The sequence below is a fragment of the Ochotona princeps genome, chromosome 1 (assembly GCF_030435755.1).
Source record: "Ochotona princeps isolate mOchPri1 chromosome 1, mOchPri1.hap1, whole genome shotgun sequence".
In the NCBI taxonomy this organism is placed as follows: domain Eukaryota; kingdom Metazoa; phylum Chordata; class Mammalia; order Lagomorpha; family Ochotonidae; genus Ochotona; species Ochotona princeps.
Window position 1 is genome coordinate 14342148 of NC_080832.1, and position 23685 is coordinate 14365832.

At 40.2% G+C, this 23685-nt stretch overlaps 1 protein-coding gene across 1 annotated transcript in view; it reads right to left on the reverse strand.

The window, feature by feature from the left end:
- The window catches only part of PLEKHG1 (pleckstrin homology and RhoGEF domain containing G1), a 211655-nt gene that overhangs the window by 154792 nt on the left and 33178 nt on the right, over nt 1-23685 (reverse strand). The window contains exon 2 of the mRNA XM_004598357.3: nt 1422-1478. The gene's annotated coding sequence lies outside the window, so the exon portion shown is untranslated. The remainder of the gene's footprint in view (nt 1-1421; nt 1479-23685) is intronic.

A 23685-nucleotide genomic window follows, 5' to 3' on the forward strand; every position in this document is an offset into this window, starting at 1 on the left:
CTCTATCTGCCTTTTCAATAAAAATAAATTTAAAAATCTTTTTAAATAGTTATAGGGATATTTTATGACTACATCTGTCAAATGAAAAATTATCAGCTGAATTGGGTTCAATATTACATAATTTCTTTTGATTTCCACTGCTTCATCTGCTTTTAAGAGAAATTGAATTTAAACTTTTTTCATGGGCCACTAAAAGCACAACAGATCCAGATCTCTGTGCCTAATAATAAGCCAACTCAGGAGAACAGATGTGTGTTTAGTTTTAATCCACTCAGCATGCTAGTCATGAGTTAGGCTCCAAAACTCCTGGGACTTACTTGCCGGTCATGAAGAGCTGCAGGAGGAAACCATTATTTTACCAGTTAAGAACAACCACCGATGCACTCTGTGACACAACAGTGATTTTTACTCCATTAAAATATCATTCATCTTTGTGAGGCTAAGTATTCACTATATTAAATATTTATGACTCTAATGAAACATTCAAGGCAACAAGATTCTAATGCATTGAGCGCTAACATTTTTAATTCTGTACTTATCTGATTGCTTGGGTAAAAAACAAATAAAAATGGCCTGGCATAAAATCATAAATATAAAGTTCATTTATCAGAAAAGAAAAAGGCAACACTGGGCTCAGCTGATTGGGTTTCATATGTGAGAAATTTTTCAACAAGTTTGCAAAAAATGCATATTATGGGAAAAAAAAAAGCAGTGTTTGGATTTCAAAATTTTCATACCAAACTAAGAGTTTCCTTTAGTTTCTTTTTCCATGATCTGTGTGAAGTTACCCTGGTGTTTCGAACACTCTAGAAAGCATTCACTGTGCCACAGGGCCAAGTTCCTTCAGTGTGTCAGGTCATGACAGCCAGCGTGTGATGACACATGAAAGTGCTTAGCAAAGAGCAAAATAACTGCCTAAGGCCACCAGAGAGGTGGGCCCAGAGCCCCTCTTCTCCTTTCCCTCTCCTTGCGCCTTGTGGTTGTCCAAGCACCAGCACCACAAAACCAGGATCAGAGTTTAAACCTTGAAGAAGTTAAAAAAAAGGACATACAGAATTTTCTGGCTAATGAAAAGCATTCACAACGTTACCTACAGGCCAATGAGAAAAATAACCCCCAAGTGGGTCATGTTACCCTTTCTGACTCCTTGTACATACACAAAGCAAGGAATTTTGAAGCATGCATTTTCTCTCATTTTTCTTCCTCCTCTGGGAATATTATTTGTTATGCTGCATGGGAAAATATAGCAAGACAGAACTATTTGAAAACAATTTTATCTATGTTTTACAAAACTACTGGAACATTATTTGGCCCACCTAGTGTACTGAAATAAAAACATGCAGAATCCTAAATTACTAACATATTAACATTTTACAACATATATTTTGTATACAACTGGCAAAAAAAGGAAGGCAGCTCACTTTTGTGTTTCAACTTTCCAATATTTTCATCTGCAAGTTGCTGATACCAGTCTCCACCTATAGTAGAAACACAAAAAGGATGCTTTAATTTAAACATTATTTTTTTCAGAATTATTTTAATGGAACACATAGGAGACATTAGGATCAATTTTATGAAGGAAAAAAAAAAGACTGCATGTAAAAAGACCAGTGTTCTCCCAGAAATAGGCCACCCCTACCTATTGAACTATACCTTAAAAAAGAAAAAAAAGCAAAAAATGAACTAAAAAAACCCACATTATAGTATATATGTCAGGAAGCTTCTAATATCTAATCATCTTTGATTTTTCCTTTTCTTTGAAATAGAGAATTGCAAAGAAGATACCAATGACTTGATAGAAGCCAGGAAGAATTTCTCATAACAGAAGAGCAAGACAATATTAAGGCAGTGAAATAGGGTGTGGAATCAGGGGGTGGTTTCAGCCCTTTTCCTGCATGGTACCCCTGGTTGTGAAACCCAAGTCATCCACAAGAATTTCTAGTAGAAGATCAAGAAAATGCAAAGAAATCTCTCTCAGAAACCTACTACAAGCAGAAAAGATATCAGAAGATGATGTGGAAGACAGGATGAAAAAATCAAACATTAGCAGCAGTCACAAACAAATGAAAATGGAGATGGCCTAAAAATAGACCATGTCCAGAAAGATGGCACTTATGGAGAGAGCCTAGCTAGACAATTAAGGAGAGCTTTAGGTTAGGACAACAATTTCCTCATTAGAAATGAGAAAAATGACAAAGTACTTCTTAAAAGAGGACAAAGCACCATCTAATCAGGAAATTCAATCTGAGGTAAATCCATGAATTTCTATTTTTGATCATTATAGGAATATGAGAACATAAAAAGGCTTTTACAATCAGCAAGGTCTACTTTCAGGAAACTATTTCAGTGCCTCAGAACCAGTTTAATAAAATCAAAATGAGTTTTCTAGAACAAAACACATTAAGAATATTTGATTATCTGGCTATTGGTGCAAAATCCACTAATATGCTATATTCAAAGCATTAAATACAAATGAAATTTTATATCAAAAGAGCCCCCTTGAAGGTTAGGGAAATTTATAAATAACCAGAGGCATTTTATTTGTGAAAAAGAAAATGTAGATTTCCATCACTAAATCATGGGGAAACAAGTCATGTTGTATTGCTTTTGAACAAAAACCTAACACCAGACTTTCAGCTTGGAGTACAAACAAGATGATGTTTAATGCAACTTATATAGGCAAAACACAATTAATGTGTTTGAGTACAAAAATAAATAAAATGTCAGGGTTGGATTTATGGAAAAGAACCGAGTCCCATATAGCTCAATGTCCTTTTAGCCACAGTGTCCAAAATAAGCTTACCTTTAATTTTAGAAAACAGTCCGGGTGAGGAGGGATTCTAAAAGCTATGTGTCACTGACAGTAACTATAGGATTGCTTTTAGTTATTCCAGAATGGATGCTGACAAAAATTACCAGTGCAAGGGATCAGCTTTGATTTTTATAGGTAGCACAAAAACAAAAGGCCTGTTACACCACGTCACTGGGTGAAAGCAGCTTCTAACAGCCTTAGGCAGGCGCATCTTAAATGAGGAATGATTTAAAGTCATGTTTAGTGATAACACTTGTACTTATGAGAATAAGTATTTAGATGCTCAACAAAACATTCTTCCTGAATTGCCAACTATCTCATATACAAGAGCCACAAAGATGTACTCATAAGCACAAAATGTATTATTACTTAGTAAAACGCACAAAGTACAAAAAAAGAAAGAGGAAAAGAGAGAGAAAGAGAAAGAAAAGAAAGAAAGGAAAGGAAAAGGAAGGAAGGAAGGAAGGAAGAAAAAATAGAAATTTCTATAGAGGGTTGTCAGAAATCTTAGGTCCCAAAATCAACAAGTCATGTCATGAATGCCAAAACAGGACAAATCTACCAATGTTCTTCCTGTATGTTTTTAGAAAGCAGTAAGATACCAGTAAGAGAGGGGGGTCAACCAAACAAAATCAAAGCAAGTATTGTTCAAGAGATTTCAAAGTTGATGACCTAGGTTCTCAAAAATCTGTATTTGGATTTATCCTGCTTCTGCCCACACCCACCATCTTGGAGTGCGGTTTCACATCTGTCCAGTCTGACTTGCTAGTTAGGTAACTTGTGACAGCAACATAAACATTCCTTTCTCACTTCTACCTGTCCTTGGAGCTGTTTCATTTCATTCACAGGCCATAAGCAACTAACAATGACTAGTGTATTACGGTGTAACACTAGTGTATTACTGATTGGCTTCTACTAAAAGGGCAGAATAATATGATCTATTGTCTTAGAAACTCAGCCTTCATGCACTCTCTTCTGGCATCCACACCAGGATTTCACCCACCCTTTCCCTACTCCCAGCCCACATGCTGAGTGACATTCATGAGGTCAAGCCACTCACTAAGTCACCTCTTCCCCCTATGACTGTGACTGGCTCATGGATAGACATGTGGCCTAAACCAGACGTATCAGAGCCAATGGGAATGAATTTGATCTAATTTTATTATAAAGGGAAACAGAGCACTCCCTGCTGCTATTGAATAAACACGGATGAACAAAAGAGGACTTCGTGGCTAGCACAGCTACACTCATTCTGCCATGCAGAGCCTGAGAAGGAGATAGACGGAGAAATCGCCCTCTGACAAACTTGGTGTTTCTGAATTAGGCAATAGGCGTCAAAATGCCTTGCTTTCTCCCACTCAACGTCCTGTTTATGACATTACTCCACGGTATTTTGCTCTCTGTGCAGTTAAACTGTTTGTACAGATGGTTAATGTTCCACCGGAAAATCTGTCATATTTGAGAATACTTCAAAAAAAAATCTGTGGAAAATGGAGTTAGCAGTAAGTTTATTGTGTTGTAAACAACACTGAAATCCATGCATATGATGAAACTTCAAAAAAGTTCATGGAAAACGCATATTGTGACAGAAATTATGTAAGCATCTCAATTCTGTTGTACCAAAATAAACTTATGTTTGAACCTCATCTTCTTTGAATTTTTTGAAATATCTTGTGTGTGTATATACTCTCTCTATATATATATACACTCTATTCAAATAAATACATACTCTATTCAAATTCAATATTCATGATCAGACCAGTCTGTGTTGCGTTTACCCAAATGGAAACTGTTAGGGTGTTAGTCATGCATATGTTGGACTTCACAGGTGTTGTTAATTTTCTGAAGAGACATTGTACCAGCTTAACACTCCATGTATAGTTTATGGGAGTTACTTTTGCTCCAATTATTGACACTCACTATAGCTATTTTGAGGGTATAAAATGGTATTGCCATCTAAATTTGCATTTTCCTAATTACAAATAAAGTCGAACATATGTTCGTATGTCATTGGCTACTCATGTGACTATTCCTGTGAAATGCTTGTTCATGTGTTTTGCTCAATTATTGGATTGACTTACGATTTTATTAGGACTCACCATACATTTTTTTCAATGTATAAACCGCAGAGACGTGTTATAGATTATGATGTGTCTTTTCTTTGCGAAGCAAGAGCTTTTCAATATGATAAACATGTATCTCTTTGCGAATTATTATCATGTCTTAAATTGTTTCCCTATCCCAAGGACAAAAAGATATGCTCTGTATTTCCTTTAAGACCTTTTAATTGTGCATTTCATATTTAAGTCTTTGATCCATTTGAAATTGATCATTATGTACCATGTGAGACAGGGGTCCATTTTTATTTTATTTTTCCTTATGGAAAAGCAGTTGGCTCAGTACTATTTTATTCTTTCCACTAATTAGTAGTCCATCTGTTACTCATCAGGTTTGTTATAAATATGGGCATGTCTCAGGATGACTGTGGTAGTGGTTTAAAATTGCTTATCCTTATTACCAAAGCCACAGCTCCCAAATCATGGACTTCACAAAAATATAAATAATAATGCTATGCATTTCTGCCTATTTCTCTTTCAGGATTGTTTTGTCTACTTATGGATCTTTGCTCCTTTTATAAATTTTGGAATTCAATTAAGTGCAACCATGTACATGTTTTATTAAATTGAGATGGCAATGGACATATATAGTTGATATCTCTGAAATAATGAGAACAGCTGAGAACATGTTATCCTCTCTCCATTTCTTCAGATCTTAAAAAATATCTTTTAATAAAACCTTATTCTATTTTCAACATACAGGGTTTAACAGATGTCTTAGCAAACATATTTCTAGAAATCTTATTTTTGTTGTTACTGGAGAAGGTATTGTTCTAAAAAGTATCCTGTTTTTCCTAGAAAGGCTATGGTTAGCTAAAAATATTGTTACTATACCACCAATGTAGCAAAAGTAAGCATACAAAGAATATTCTTTTCCTGGCTCATTCTTGTCAAGTTTATGGAACTCACTAGTTCTTTCAGAGACCCACATTCTGATTCTAGGTTACTAGATGCTAGTGTGACTGCACAGATTCAAGCAAGAAACCCATCACCTACAGCATTCACAACAGAAACTCAACAAGATGGGAATGAAGAGGATGAGAATTAAAACTGCTAATCATTTTAGAATAAGAATGTCAATTCAACAGCCACTTGAAATTTTCATTCACACAAATAAGTGCTTTAGAATTGGTTTTCATTAAGTCATTCAACAAATATTTAGAATCTATTATAAACACAGACTTATTTCTGTTCTCATCAAGACCTCTAAGGACAGACACACCGTGGCCTTCCCTGAAAACTTGAACTAATTTTAAGTCTTGCTTTCTTATCTCTAACCAGCCATGTCTTCTTTAGAAAGCAACTTGGCAGGTCTCAACCAGCTACTGAAAAACAAAACAGAACAAGGCAGTAGTAATAATAATAATAATAATAAAAGAAAACTTAAGATTTTTGGAAGCAGAGACTGTAGGGAAAGGGTACAAGCCTTTCAACAACTAATATTTCTTATCTCCCAACCAGGACATGCACTAATTTTACTCACAATTTGATTGATTTTTGTAGGGATGCCTGCTGTGTGCCAGGCACTATGCCATCCCCCGGGGATTACCAAATGAGTAAAGTATGATGTTTCCAAGTAACATACTTCACATTACAAAATGGAGTGTTCCTGGAAAAAGTATATACATCCTCAGTTTCTAATGAATTGTTCTCAGTTGTGTTTTTACAGTTCTATCCACTGGGTTCATGTTTGTTATAGTTCAAGTTTGCATGTCTCACCAGACATCGCAGTCATATAATCTATGAAACCAGTTGAGCTTTTAAGACAAGTTTAGCTTCTATCTTGTATTAATTCCTGGATTTGACAGGATTATATACCCATACTAGTAGGCTTTATTGAAGTTCCTTGTGCATTAAGAGACGTTACTCTGATACCAGGAACTTCCCAAATCTGGGTTGTATTTCATTGTGAATCGACTGTGCACAAAACCCAGGCAGTTAACAAGTACTCTGTACACTGGATTTTGATGGTTCAGACCTTAGATTTTTGCTGTTTCCCTTTTATTTTTTAAGAGACTAACAATTTGTACAATTGCTTGACAAGGGCAATTCTAACCTTCACTCAGAGGTCAGGTGTTCCTGTAGGTGACCCCATTCCCCTGTAGGCCTTTTTTATCCTGCTTACAGCAAAGAGGGCCTCTTCATTAGAAAACACTGGTCTAATAGAACTGGAATTCAATTTAATTTTCCTTTACTTTTCAATGCCAGAGGAAACACTGGGGGAAAAATATGAAGTAGGTAATGTTTCCGGATTGAGTGCCCTTCAGTTGAGTAGATTCACTTGTGCAGGTGCTGTCAGAGGCACCAGGAGCACAGAGAAGGCAGTGAGCTACTTCCTGGGACAGTTTAAAGGATGCCAGTAAACAGTATCACAAACACTATTACGCAGCGATCAACACTTCCCTAACTTAAGTTTCCTATCAGTTTCCAAGCAGCTTGGACCACTGCTAATATACTTTTGGTAAAGCTGTACCAATGTAGACATTAAGGACCTAAAGTGATAAGGACAGGTGCAGTTTCCTCCCTCATGGAACCCACTGCCATCAGGGGCTCTGACTAGAGTCACTGGCCAGAGGCAGGTGCAAACATATACCTAGCTCTTGAAAGCAAAACAACAATACACCTCGAGAATTAAAATGTGGGGCTTTGTGCCACACCAATGGATATACCTTAGGTAGGGCAAGACTACCCACAGATCAAGTTTAAAAAAAAAAATAAGGAGAAGGTGAGTATGAAAACTTGTATGGCTTTTGGCAGATTCAAAATGAAATAAAGGAAGCGACCATGAGGAGGCCACCAAAATTGTTACGGAGAAAATTTTCAGAAACATCATTTTTTGGTATAGGTTTCCAGAGGTTCTTTCACTCTCGATCAATAATTTTCAGCAGTCCAGAATGTGTTAGTAAACAGTGACAAATTTTGCGACAGTGAAATTCTATTAACATGAACACAATTTCGGAAGCTGTGGTCCTAAAGTTTGAGCTGTCTTGTAAATAAAAACAGAACTGGTAAAGGGAAACAGAGGATATCTGTTTTCTTACGCTTTTTATTGAATAAACTAATTTTAATAGGGTGAATTTTAATAGGGTGTTCCAGTACAACTGTGGAAAATGAAATTAAAAGATAAGTTCGTTTGGGTACAAACGTATTTTGCAATACATATATAGTCTTTCCATATATGCTTTTACCAGCCCTGCTTGAAGAGTGCTTGTATGATTCAACTTCAAAAATTTTTTACCTCAAAATGAACTTACCTTTTAATTCCATTATCCTCACTTTCACTTATTGAGATTATGGCCAGATATAAATCTTTTTTTTAAACCAGGCTTCTGTAAATACACTACTTTTATTCAGGCGACGTATGGAAAACTGTTGCATTGCTTTAAAATGTTGTATTTGGAAAGGTCATTTCCTTTTACCGGAAGTCCCTTTTTTCTCCATCTTCCCCCATCAGTTAAGAAAAGCAGGGTTTGACATATAAGTCTTTTAAAAAGATGTAAATGTATCACAGAGTTTTATTTAACATCCATCTTGAGTTTTCAGTGAACCTTCTGGTTCGGGAGGTGGGGGGGGGGGTGTGGGGAAGGGAATGAAACCTGAACAAGGAGGGCTAACTTCCAGTAAGATATTTTACAGTCACAACTAAACAGTGATGTATTCATCTGCACGTTCCTCGGTCTTGCAACTGCACTTCCTGGAAGTCTTTGGTTTTGCTCATGTGGACTGCTTTGACTGTTAAACAGAGTGGAGATGTTAACATTGAATAACGCAGCCCACAAGGAAACTAGGAGGGTGATAACAGACACACGCCAGGAAACCCTGTCATTTTCAATCTGTGCTTGAGGAGTCTGTTTCCCTTGTACTAAACTTCTCATTAGCAAGTTCACTATGTATTTACACAGCTATTTTGCTGATCTTAAAAGGCTCAAAACTTCACATCATTACCATTGCAAGAATATCTCTGGGAATGTGAGTGTCACAGGTGACCCCTTCACAGGAAACCAGGGAGCTCTCTCTTCTATCCTGCCAATTTAGATTCCTTAAAGGCTGTTGACCTAGTTGAGGATAAATTCTCTTGAGAGTATGTGGATGCGGTTTTCTAATTTCCAACTCCACGCGCCAAGTGATAGTTCAGCTTCTGTTTCTGAGTGTGTTCAGCACAGATATTTGAGCATATAAAAATTAAAACAGCCTATAATAACATAGAGATCTGGCCATGCAACACTAGCTTCAAAGTCAGATTAAAGGACTGGGTTCTCCCTGAGTCCAGATCCACTGGGAAATCCACTGACACAGTTCAATATGAAACTGAGGTCACGGCACCTACTAAAAAACTGAAATACAGACCTTACCAGCACAAGGCTGGCATACTAATTTGCACTTTCTGATTTAACTATCAGCAACCATGGGTATCTGTTGAACATGTGTATGACCCTTTAGGCCCCATGAGGCCCTGTTCCTTTGTGCATCACAGCAAGCCTGATGCCTAGCTCATGACAGTTGCTCATGAATAACTGTTCAACAAGCAACTGAGTGAAATGCACCCCTGGGGTTTAGTGGCATGAAATCACTGCTGACTTGAATCAGTTCAGCTGAGAAATGAAACATGTACCTTAGACAAAGCCTGAAAGAAGGGAAGTAGAACTAGCTAAAGGCAGAGGTTTTCTGAACCAAGTTTTAGGTGGGACAGTCAAGAAGTATAAATGTTGGTGGGGAACCTGAGCAACTGGGAAAGGGGGAGTACCGTTATGCTCTTAAAACTATATTGTGAAACACCTGAATTTGTTTTTACATGATTTTTTCAAATGTTCACGTGTGGGCCCGGCACGGTGGCCTAGCAGCTGGGATCCTCGCCTTGCACATGCCGGGATCCCGTGTGGGTGCCAGTTCTAATCCCAGCAGCCCAGCTTCCTGTCCAGCTCCCTGCTTGTGGTCTGGGAAGGCAGTCGAGGATGGCCCAAAATTTTGGGATCCTGCACCTGTGTTTGCGTGGGAGACCTGGAAGAGGCTCTGGGCTCCTGGCTGGCTCAGCTCTGGCTGTTGCAGCCTCTTGGGGAGTAAATCACTGGAGGGAGGATCTTCCTCTGTCTCTCCTTCTCTCTATATATCTGATTTTCCAATAAAAAAATAAAAATAAATGCTTAAATGCTGACATACACATTTTTTGTCAGATGAGAGAGCTAAAATCATAAGAGCACTTTAAAAAATTTATGCAAAATTAGAAAAACCTAGATATAGATCTTTCATAACATATATTTTCCATGAAATTTTGGGGTTCCCTGTATGCATGGGTTTCAAAGCTGTTTTGCACCAAAAATAAAACTTACCTTTTCATTCCAATTTTCCATGGATCTTTTGAAATAACCCTGTACTGCAAAAAGAAGGATAGTCAATTTGTTCCTGAGAGACGGGAAGGAGTAGGTCCCAGGACCCAGGGTCCAGTGTGAAATGAGACGGGGATAGTCTTGTTACGCTAACAAAGGGAAGGAATGTTTTGGTTATCAGTATGTTTGAAAGGTACCGGTGTGCTCTCTACAGATTTCTTTTTTGAGAAAATATAAGATCATCTTCTGAATATCAAGGGCAAGAAATTGTATTTGAAAAGAGAAAAGAAAAATCAGAATTAACTCATTTTGTCGGGTAATCATAAGTTTACCTAAAAAAAAGTTCTAAGCCTGTCCATACCACACTCCATGTCAACAGGTGAAAAATCCTACATGAGAGATGCTGGCCTGGGTACATGCTTAGTATACAGCAAGGAACAGCTGGCTGGAAACACAGGAAAGCATTGGCCTTAGATCTACTCTATGACTCGCCCAAGCTCTGCTAGTAATCAATTGACAAAATGGGGATCACTTCACTTCTCTCAGCTCTGCCATTGATAAGATGACAGAGGTGCACAAGAACATTTAAGATTCCAAAATAGCTCTATATTGGCTAAATCTTGGGGAAAAAAAAACAGAAAAATCACCTAATGGCATCACAATTAATACAGAAAAAAATTTTAAATTGGATAGGAACCACCTTTACTGCCTTGGTTTACAATTCCTTTACTCTCCAACATGGAAAAGACCAGGACCTCCTATGTGGTCTACCTCTGGTTTTCTCTCCCTCCTGGCAGCAACATGACAGATGTGACCTGAAGACTTCACTGTCCCGCCAACTGGCTCAGTCCAGTCCAGGGAGTCCTTTGTCATCAATTCCTGCCGACTTGCTTCCACTCAGGATGTCAGAGAACTATTAACTGCATAATTGTTTCACAAAAGAAACAAAGACAGAAATTCCTATAGCTAGGCATAAACAAAATAAGTGTTCCTTTAATCACCTGAACATACTTATTTTCTCCTACAGTGATGTATGTCTTATCATTTGCTATCTTAAGGCAGGCAATTCAATGCAAAAACATGGTGCTGTAATTTGGGTCAAGTATTCCTCAGTAGCAATGGTGAGAATTCTGTGGCTAAACTAAAATACACTTAAGTGAATGCCTTTCACTTTCTAAGGTGAATGCAATCCTAGTTAAAGCCTTCCCCTAAGAAATGAGCTTGCCAGAGGAAGTGAAGAAAGAATATAAATAACATTCCTCATTCATTAAAAAGAATGGTATTCAACAATGTTTACACACACAGTTCCCACTCTTTAAACTGAAGTCCAAATATATTTTAAAAGCTGTGAGGAAAGTAGTAATTTAGTGAAGCCAAACCACAAAGCAATGCCAGGAATGCATCCAGGTTATATAATTCTACTGTCTGCTACATAAAGAGAATTCTAATAGCTTTCTTTTCAGTCATCTATGGGCTAAATAATTTGAAAAAAATCTAGTCCAGTGAAGTTTCTGAGTTAAGAAGTGCATTAGCCCAAGATCCACACAGGTCCCTGATTCCCAGAAGGCCCCATGCACTTCCTTCCATGTCTGGGGATTTCCTTGTTCTCTTGATACCTTACACAGCCTTCATGTCAACAATCCACTTCAAGCTGGGGTGACCCCCAGCAGAAGAAGGAAGGTGTATGGCAAGAAAGATTCAGGCCAGGGTCAGTGAATGTTGAGAGGGGGGTGGGCCTTCTGTGTGAGTCGGGTGGAAGGGGGGCAGTCAGCACAGATTTTTAGGAAAGGTCAAGGTTGGGAAGGAAGATATTGAAAGGCAGAAGAGTGCTTGGAGTTATAGCAGTCTAAATTACCGCAAGAAACAATAAGACTTTAGCTAACTAACTTTAAGAGGGCTGCGGTTTAGGTGGAAACCAAAGGCATTCTGCCTAACAATCAATCAGGAAATGTCTGACGGGACAGAAGAAAATTTCCAAGCAATTCAAGATCACCTGTGAGGTATAATGCCTTGCCCAGGGCTAGTATCTATAGATCCTTCTTTCCTTTCATGGAAAGAAGATGAAGAGCTAGAAAATTCTCAGGTTCCTAAACAAAGCTCTAACAGACAACACAATGGCTAAAATAGCAGAGCTTATAAGGCTAAAGAGTCATTCAGTAGTAGGCTGCAAAATTTAAGCCAAAAGAAATATCTAGAACATATACTGAACAAACAAACAAACCACCCCTTCCCCCAAAGGTAAACAGGGTCTGGTGTTCTGACTCAAAGGGTCAAGCCACTATCCTACTTCAGAGTTGCTCTGTTTCTGATCCAGGTCCCTGCTAATGTACCTAGGAAGGCAGCAGAAGATGGCCCAATGGCTCGAGAGGATCAGATAGAGCTTCTGGCTCCTTACTGCCTTTCAAATATATAGTGAATACATCATTTTTTAAGAAAAAGGAAAATAGGAAAGACATGGAGAATCAACTCTAAGACATCCAAGATCCATCTACCAGGGTCTGAGTAAAAGAAAAGTATATTAATAAGATATTCTGAGCTAGATGAGGCTTCACCTCATAAAGGCTTCTCCCTGCCCCTCCAAAAATGATCAAGAGCGATAACATGATGTGATTTCAGCGCTAAGGTAAAGCAAAATTCCCTAAAAGCTTCAAAGAGATAGATACACACATGTGCACACTCAAGTTCTACCATTCAGGCTAACATGAGACTTACTTACTGTCTACGTAAGACTGTAGGTATCAGAGTGTGAGACTTGCAAAGTTGAGAAGTAACTCTGAATTGGACTGAAATGATCAATCCAGGGTGGAGGCAAAATCAAACATTTTAAAAAATGTTAACAACAGAGCTTATCATCCATGCAAATTAATTATACATACCTCACAAGTTACTCCAAGGGGATGGCTTACCAAATGGTAAAATGAATCCAACAAAGAGGTTAACATTGTATATGAAACAAAACAGTAAAAGCTAAATACTGTCCCAAAAAGCAGAGAGGTCCACAAAGAAATAAGTTGTGAAATTTTCAAGCAATAAACTTAACGCAACCCAGGTTGGGAGTTCTTTCTCTAGGACTCAACTATGTTAAGTTAGCTTCACAATGGATAGGGGATACAGGCTTTACTTTTTTTTAAACACCTAGACAAAATAACACCTACTGTTATACCATAACAATAAGAATTACACATGTGTTAAGTTATGACATAAATTCAAAGTCTAGCACAACGGGAGGTCATAGGGAGGGTGAGCAACCATTCTGGGGCCAAGGGGCTTCCCAGACATGGGACTTTCAGTACTGAAAGTGGGAAAGTTTTGGGCAAACCAGGAGCAGGTTATCACCTCAGTCACAGGGCAGAAGAGATGAATGAAGGATGCTAACATCCTCATTTTTCAGTCCATTAAGTTGGTGACAATCAATACTAACACAGCAGTTGTTTGATGTCCTTTCCAAATTAACTTGGTAAAACAATACATCCATTTGGAGTACAATTAATCAACTCCTATTCATAAGGCATCTAACTTCCAAACAGAAAAATCTCAAATTAGAATCACCTAGAACTCCAAACATGTGCGGGTGACTGAAACTGATTCAACAGGGGATTTTTATCTAAACTCTGATGTGAAGCAAGTTGATAAACAAAGCCAAGGACAGGAAGAGCAGTTCCCTTTCCTGGGGCAATCTGTACCCTGTGAAGAACGGTTGACTGCAGGAAAAGACAAGCGGAAGAGGACCTTACAAACCAAAAGGTGGTCCCTGCTGAGCCCCATTAATCATACCAACAGTCCATTAGCGTGTCCACTGTCACCAAAACTATGCTGGAGAACCAGTTGAACCACTTAGAAGCTGCTCAAAGACACACTGCTCCCACTCCATAGGTCAGAGTGAGTGCTATAGTCATACTAACTTTTTAAAAAAGTCAAGAACAACATGTCATGATCCAGTTGTTTTATTCTGAAACTGTTATTCGTGCCAAAAAAAAAAAAGAGTCAAAATAGGGGGTCTTTAGTGAGCGAAAACACTTTAAAGTTTGTCTAATGACCCTGAAAAGGGATTCATACCCATTAAACATTTTTGTGTCTTCACAGAGAACTCAAACTTTAGATACATATGCTGACTTGATGATTATTTGCACAGGAAGCCATGAACTTATCTACAAATGATAACTCAACCATAAAGATAAAAAGAGTTTCATGCCCTTCAACTTAAGAAGGCCCCCTTTTAACACTCAGAAGACAGGACATTTATTTTAAATCTGAAGTAGAAAAAGCTGAGTGTTGCTTTTTGCAAGTCAGTAACTTCTCAGCATATCATCAAAATCCATGCTGAGTATCGTTCAGCACATGCAACCAAGGGCCTTAATACATTTAACAACGTACTTGGGTCTCTACTCAATTGTTGCACATCTACCAATCGTCCCTATTTTAAGATGCACTTAATGTTTTAAATGCATACATGTATGATATCATTATCATGAATATTTAATATTTATCTGAGCTCCTCTAAGGCTACTAAATCAATTGTGTGTCTTATAAATCTCGAGTCTGATAACTCAGACTGTAGAAAAACATCACTGACACAGCTTAGTGAAAATATGGTTGGGGATGACTAATAATGTGTTTGGATTTAGAAAGGAATTAAAATAATGACACAGCCCAGGTAAGCTGAGATGTCAATCCTTTAAGTGAACATAGCTGAGATAAGAAAGACTGATGAGGAAAAAATTAGACATTTGTTTTTCAACTGTTTGGAACTATAAATTCTATATTATTGACCCACAAATCCTGAAACCAGAAATGAGCCAATGTGATTCCTCAAAAAGTGCATGCACAACCTTTTTATTTTCTTATTCACAAGACTGCTAAAATCCCCTTTCAGTTATTTCAGGATGTTAGGAGCTATTCAATAACATTTATTAAAAGCAAACTCCACAGCACAAAGCATTCAAAACTCCAAAAAACTAAAATGAACAAAAGCAGCAAAAGCTCCGATCGAGTTGCTCTCCAGGAAACTGACTGGAATGTACAGCAGTAAGCTTAATGAAATAAAGCCAGCCCTGGTGTGGAGTGTTCTAAGTCCTTGAAGAACAGGAAACATCACCACCCTCACCGTCATCGTCTGTGGGACGTAAGGACAACTCCACTGAATAATCATATTAAACAGAATTCAGAACTCTTCCCCCTCCAGGAGAAAAAAGCAATAACTACCTTAAAATCTGGATTGCTTAACATTTCTAATCACAGTCCTCCTCACCCCCATCCTCAACCCTTCTAGCTCTTCCTGGGACAGAAAGATCTTACAAATTCTTTCCCAACCTTGCCCTGAAGTCAGTTGTAAACTACAGCTTCCAACTCTCAGGCAGAAACGCCAGTGTTTATGTTCATCTGAAAGCACGGACATGATGACACACCTTCAACTCTCTGCTGTACTTCCTACAAAATCAACATTTATTGTCCACTTATTTCATTACTTCATTATCATAACGGATTTTATCCCAAGATAGTTGAGGCGTAGGATTCAAGAACAAATTTTTCCATATGTCTGAACTGAAACTATTTACTCTAATCATGGGGAAACTGACTTCTTGCAAATAAACATTTTCAATGCTTACTTTCTGCTCATGTAGTTTTTGAAAGTGTTATCCTTAAGCTACGTTTTCAGGTCTCTACACATTTTTCAGGCAAGCTTTGACTATGGTTCAGTTTCAGTTGACAATCTGCGCTGGCTGACACCCACTCTCCACCTTCTGAGCTGGCTGCACTGTCTCTCCGGCTTCTGTTTAACATGTCACCAGGTCTAACACGGTCTCCTGGACTACTTCTTCAGGCCACACGTGTTTACTATGCAGGTTGAGCATACTTAACCTGGATAGCTAAAATCAAAACTCCAGAGATCACTCCACCCTCCCCCCGGCCAAAAAAAAAAACAAAAAAAAACCCCAAACCAAAACAAAACAAAACCAACTGTAAAGTTTTGATTACCTACCAACACGACAACATGATACCAGAAGTCCAGAGTTCCACACCTCACCTTATGTCACTGTCAAGACCCAGAGACACTCAAAATACTGTGACTACACACTTTAGTTTTAAAAGGCGTGTAGGACAGCTGACTTCCCAAACCAAGCTCAAACTAGTCTGCTGGCCAGGCAGTCTCTCCCATGCCCCTAGTCACTTGTGCTCAGTGGACACAGAGCAGGTCCCTCCGTCGTAGAAGGCAGAAGAGCAGTGACTGTTACATGCGCACTCCCCAAGTGCACCTCCGACATTAAACAGGAAACCATCACAGACTGCCAGGGACGCCACGCATGGTTGGCCTTCTCTGGTGCCATCCTGAGTAGACATCTTTTGCTTTTGGAAGTTTACACTGCTTCTCACTTAATCATATAAAAGTTAAAATTTAACAACACATGAAACTCATTTCAAAATGAAATGTACATGCTTGTGATTTTGACTATGGCCATCCTAAGAATGGAGAGCACCACTTTGCCAGCCCTGTGCACCTCCACCCTCTCTCAGCTGGAGCCTAATGGATCAGATCTAACATGGCTGACCCCTTACGCATTCTCTTAGCATTATCCTCCACTTCCTCCCATTCTTGTACTTCGCAGCTGTCCAGGAAAACTCTAATACAGCATTATTTTCTATCTTTCTATTTTAACTTATATAGTTCAGCAGATGAAAAGGGAAGATACTTCACAAATGGAATTAAATCAGGATGGATCCCTGGTGAGCACCTCAGCTGAGTTCTCAAGGTTTGTCAGCAGCTCTTCATTGATTGATTGATTGATTGTTAGCTAAACACCTATAATGTTCCAGGGATGCTGTCCCTCCTTTTATCTTTCTCCAGCTTTGTAGCAGGTATAGCTTTCATTTAGTCCCTGTTCTCAGAAGACAGCCCACTCTCCCAGGCAGACGAAAACAATGCCCTTGGATATGAACTCTCAGCTTCCAGAACTTTCTATAAACCAAGTGGCCTTTTTTTTTCCCCCTTTCTGTGTTCTTCTCCCTGGCTCAAAGGAAAATGGTTCGGACTGAGGAGGGGCCCACACTCCACTCCTTTTCCATGCATCCAAACCCCACCTCTTCATTGGGTTTTTCCTCTTAGCCTGTATACATGATGGTGTCCCAACCATCCTAAAAAGCTTCCCTGAGAGAGGCTGCAATGCCTTCCTCCTCCCCTTTGCTATCATCTTCCTCACATAATCAGATTTCCTCAGGGTCACTGTGAGGATTCTCCTGGTCCTTGCTCACTGACTGCAGCCAGGCCTCCGCCCTCCAGGCCCAACACTGAAAAGATGGCGCACAAGGTTTCAGGGACTCCTGAAACTTGAGACTTAGAGCTTTGGGCAAACCGGCATCTCCAACTGCCGGGGCAACAACTCTGCATGTCTCCTGGCTTATCACACACCAAGATGCAGTCCTGCAGCCCACCAGATCTTTGTTTGCTTCATCTGTGACTGCAGCAAGCCTCAGGTTGCACAGACTGGCAAACTCAATGCCCAGCAGCCACAGTGTCCCCTTGCTTCCCAGGCTCCGTCTTGCATCCATATCAGCCTGGGTGTCCATCCCTCCCACTCTAAGCCCTCTCACCTGGTTGATGCTCTCTCTCTCTCCCTACAAGACACAGCAGCAGGGCCAATGCCTCCTATCAATAAAGCAGCCATGAGCAGGGCTCTTCCAGACAGCACCATCCTCCGCCTCTTTGACTGGATTCTTTATCTCCACAAGTGCACAATCTAGGTGGCATCTCTGAAACCCCAGCCCAAGGCCTAAGATGCTGAATTGGATTTTGATTCTTCAAAGGAGAACAGATCGGTTATTTAGTTGCTTCAGACAGAAGGTATGTTTCTCAGCTCAGTAAAAATAAATGGAAATGGAAAGTATAGCATTGCATGAGTATTTTCACTGAATAGTTTAGAAACCTAAATAGCAAAATATCAACTAATTTTTAAAAATGGATTTTTAAATGAAATCATGCTAAAAACATATGTACGAGCTAGTTTTTTTTAATCTACTCCAAATTAAAACCAGCTACTTTCCCCAGAAGCATTGGGCAAATGAAATCAAAGATTAGTGGTATGTATTTATATATCATTTCATGGCATAAAGTCTTACAAAACATGAGGATACTTAAAAAGTCTTCTGGAAATATGTATCTTAGTAGAAAAACTTTTCCAAATATAAGCAGATTATCCTTTTAAGCATATGTTTGTTTATTTATTTTGAAAGTCAGAGTTAAAAGTGGTAGAGCGGTAAAGAGAGCAATACAGAGATTTCTATCCATTGGTTGGCTCCCCAAATGACTACTATGACTGGGTCAAAGGCAAGAGCCAAGAACTTCTTCTTGGTCTCCCATATGGGTGGAAGGGGTCCAAATACCTGGGCCATTAGAAGTATTAGAACTGAGTTGGATTGGAAGTAGAACAGCTGGGACATGAACTGGCACACATAGCATTACATGCTATGTCACAATACTGGACCCTTGTATAGCTATCTATAACATGATTTTTTCATGATACTTTCTAAATACCGCCCAATTGTAAATTTCTTCTTATATTTTTCACTCCTCCTTGTCTTTTAGTCACCAGTTTCCCTACTGCCAAGCCATCTGTGTATGAATGAAAAATCTAAAAAACCATTATGTGCTAATTCTGTTTATTGTTTTCTGAAGTTGGAATTACAAAGCAAACTGTGTGCATGACAGATGAGGCACTTAAATTTAGCTTCACAAAGAAGTTTATATTCTGAGACATTGCCAATACGCTCACAATACATGAATCACTAAAAGGACAAGATACAAATTATAGTGTGTGGGAGAGGAGGATTCCAGGGTTACAGGGTTAACTGCCAGGACATATAGTGCACGTTAGGGGTAACTGCCTCTGACTGAGGGATGCACTCAACAGGAGTTTCTCTTTCCCTCCTGTGTTTTCTAGGTTGATTCCCAACCCCATACATTCCCAACATCATATCACTTACAAAGCTTGCAAAGATATCTTAAGCAGTGAATGAACAGAAATGCATTTCTGTGGCACACCTGAGCCTCTGCCACTCCGATCTTTCCCCCCAGTATTCCCTGGAAAAGCCTGTGTCCCATCCGTGTCCCAAGTCAACCCTTGCACAGAAACGGCACCCATGTTTCTCAGAGCCGAGCCACTTCCTCTACTATTATGAAAGAAGGACTGAAATTCAGGCTCTTTGACTCTCTGGGCCAGACAGTCTATTTTCCATGTTTGATCAACATTTTTATTTTCACCTACACTTGTCCAACTTCCTCCAGGAAGTTAGGGCTAGGCTGTGTGTGTCTCCTGATCGCTCTCAAACTCAGCATGCTCCTCCTCCTATGTCATGATAACTGGTTTTCCTGTGTTCCAAATGAGACTTTCAACTCCAAGGAGGTTAAGTACTGTCCTCTCTTTCTTACCATCTGCAGCCCCAGGGCAGCCAGACATTTCACAAGCCTGGCCTGAATAAAGGGATCCTGGGGCTGGGAGAGAGAATTCCACTAGATCTTGGATATTTGCTACCCTTCTACAAGGAGTGTGTCACACACTCTGTCTTCCCAGAAGAAGTGAGATTTGAAGACCAACAAGAGGACTTACAAAGCAAGCAGGGGCCCTTAATTAGAATAAGAAAGCCCCCAGGAACACTGTTAGGCTGCTGGAGGGTTATGTCCTAATGCTCAAGCAAGTCCCTCCCATGAAGAGAAGGAAGAACTCTGGATGGAAAGGCTGAAAGCAAGTTTCACAGCCAGGAAAAACAAAAACAAAAATAAAAGAATACAAACAGCCTGGTCTGGGACAAAGACTCCCAGAAGCCAAGCCATGCCTTCCGCTGTGCTCTTTGCATCTTTCCCTCCCTGCCAGGTGGAGCCCCCTCGGGCACCCGGGAATGTCATTACTCAGATCAACAGTGTGATTTCTTCACCTGCCACTTGACTCAGTGTTCCCTTTGGATCTTTGTCATAAGGCATATTTGGCTCTCTCCTTTCTTCACACTCTGGTAAATAAGTATGTTGATCTTGTCCTTTATCCCACTCTAACGTAAGTGCTGGAGAACAGTTTTATACCTCACCTCCATTTAGATGGAATGTTCTGAAAATGTCATTCCTACAGCAATGCTTGGATGTACTGGGATGCTTCATGTCTGAAAAAGAATTTTTTCTCAAACGTAAGCATCAAAAGCTTATTAAACACTGTGCTGCAGCAGCCTCCTAGAAGGGCAACCAGTGTCAAGCACACAGCTCAAGGTCTGCAGGAACTTGGTATGCTAGCAGGCTGTTTGTGTTGGCCGCTAAGCCTTCTGAGAACAAGCTCTGCATTGCCTCTTCTGGAAGCTTAGAATGTGGTCTTCTATAGCATTTGCACATGCTGCATTGTGGGCAAGTCACATCTTGGTACTGGCTGATCTATCGCCCCGGAAGAGTCTCCTGTATCCTTCCCACTACTCCACCAGCTAAACAGCTAGGAGCTCTCAATTAGTTGTTTTGCTGAACTGCATATATTTATTAAAACAAGTTTACATTGTGCTTGAAACCACCAAAGGCCTTGTTGCGATCACTGAAAAGCAAGTAAATGGAGACAGGCTGTTCCAAGACAGATCTTGTTCACAGCCACGCTCCTCAGAGCAGATGACTGTCACAGGCAAGTGGGGCTGGCAAAACGCTCAGTTCCTCCAGCGTTCGCTGTGCACACAAGTGAATGGCTCTTTGACAATAATTGACAGGTTTCATTTTAAAGTCATGTGGGAGTGAAAAAGTGTTTTAAAATAATAAAAATTACAGTTTTGCAGCCTAGATGGGCTGTTTAAGCAAAAAGATGGTCCCTGCCAGGAATGAAATACTATGCCACCAACAGAGATGACCACGGAAAAGCCAAGTCAAGTCCTAAGCCCAAAGCTTCTTGTTTTTGCTTTCAGTGAAAGTGCTCCATTTCCATCCTATGCATAATGTTACAATATGGCCCCAATGAGTATTTTAGATCTTAAATGTACCAAATATGACTTCTAAACATGAGCACATCCAGTCATTTATTGCCCTCTGCATCTCCCTTATTCATACGAAAACAAAAAGATGAGTAAGTTACCATTTAATTCCAGGTCAGTCTCTCTCACACCATCTCTCTGCTTTAAAAACAATACTTAATGTATGGAAGAATACACACACACAGCTAAGTGGTGTGAAATTCAGGGTAATTGCAGCCAATATTTTCCAGCATGCCTAAGTTGCTCCCTTGCAAATAAGAAGCTCTTTATACTCATACTTTTACACAACAAAAGTGATACTATTCATCACCAATAGTGGCGAGTAACACAGAAGCCAACTAGCTTTACTGTGTGACTATTTTTGTCAAAAAAAGAGTCAGACTGGGAGAAAGAAGATAAACCGGCAAAAACTTGCTCCAGCTCTCAAATCAGATCCCTGGGTGCTATTTCCAGCCTGAGTCCCCAGGGAGGAGCTCTTGCAGACCTTGGTACCTTCCACACCAGGGCTGCGAAACTGACCCACTCTAATTCCATCCATTCTTCCCACAGCTTTCACATCCTTATCCAGAGAAAGCCTTCCAGACCTCTATCCACAGGGCCTAGATCTCTATCCACTACCCTTCAGGGCATTTCCCAGAGAGGCCCAAATTGCCAGATGCACCTCCATCCCTACCCCCAGGGCACAAGCCTTAGGGGCCTCATCTGGAAGTTTATTCCAAGCAGACTTCAGGCCTTGCTGCAACTGATTGGAATCTACCCTCCCCACCAGCCTTTTGAGTGTTTCCTACACTGCCACCACACAGAAGGAATACTTGGCTCTCTCTTTAGAACACAAGAGTGGCAGCCCTTCACATGGTCCCTCTCCCAGATCCTCTCCTATCAGAACCCTAGCCACAGGAGGATAGAGCTGTTCAGGCAGAGGCCAGGTCACGATGGAGACTATGGCTACAGTGGCCACTGTGTCTCAAGGCCTGAGGACTGGCAGTAAATGCCAAGCCTCTTTGTCTGAAGGAGCTTAGGGCTAGGAAGAGAACAGATCAGAGAGTCATAAAGTCAAACTGAGAGCTCCGAGTTTGAAGATAGCCTTGGAAATTGGACACACAATGGGTTCCGTGTACACTTGGAACTTGATCAAAACTGACTGCGTTCAGTAAGTCAAGGATGCAAACATAAAGCTTTGGAATCAGCTTTCAAGGTATGTGCACAGATGCATACACAAATACACCCTCCCTCCTGGACTTCCAGACACACAGCACAGGCTGGGGGCTTGACAGCTTTGACCAGGATGCATTGTGACTGTTATGGATACATTGTCAGGCTGCTAAGGAGAGCTGTCCAATGAGATGCCATTACATACTGAATGTCTGTGTTCCCTGGAAACCCTTGATGGAGGCCCTGATAGCTACATGGTGGCACTTGGAGATGGGGGTCTTTGGGAGGTAATCAGGTTTAGGAGAGGCCACCACAGTGGGGTCCACGATAGGATTAGTGGTTTTTTTTTTTTTTTAAGGAAGAGACACCAGAGGACTAGTTTATGCTCTCTTGTTCTGCCTTGTGAGAACACAATGAGGAAACAGCCATCGGCAAGCCAGCAAGCCAGCAAGCGTGCTGTCACCTGAAGCCAGCACGATGATTCCTTATTCTTGGCCACTGGTCCCAAAACTGTGAGAAAATGCATTGCTGTAAAGCCTTCAGCCTTTGCACTTTCTTACGGAAGCCAGGCCGGAGGTACAAAGCATGTGAAGTCACCAGCCTATGTGCTTTGTTAATGGAAGCCAGGCCAGAAACACACAGTGTCCTCCTAGGCTGCACAGCCTTATCCCCTTTCCCACCCATAGCTCCATGTCTTTCTGCTCTGCACGGTCATCCACTCACCTCTAATTAAGAGCAGATGGCAAACACCAGCTGAGGTCCTTGGACTTTGTCTCAACAAACAGATGAACCCAGCTTTCCTCTTGCTCTCACACTGTGCTCTCGGAGGACAGGTTTTCCTCTCTGACAGCCTTCTCAATGTCCTGGTCTGTTTCCACCATTCCCTTGGCTTGCCTTCTCCCTTTTTCCTGTGCATTTCCCAGACCCATCCAGGCCCTCCAGTTTTAATGCCGAGTTCTCTTTTTGTTCGTTTTAAAAGGAAAACACTAGATAAACAGAGCTCCTCAATCCACAGACACCTCTAGCATCAGTTTCCCTGAGCAGATTCATTTGCTTCCTACTGTAGAGATCCTTCTAGAACTGAGGTTGCCCTCCTCTTGTTGGAAGCTCAGCTCTTTGTTTCTATTCTGCTTCACCTGTGTGCAACATTTAACTCAGCTTTATTTTTACATATTTTTCCATATAAATTTTTATTTTCATATAGCATCGTGGCTTAAAAATCTTTGAAACCCATCAATGACTGGTACCAGGAAACAGGCAACAGAATCTCTGATCTCTGCTTTGGAATTCCTTAGTAGAC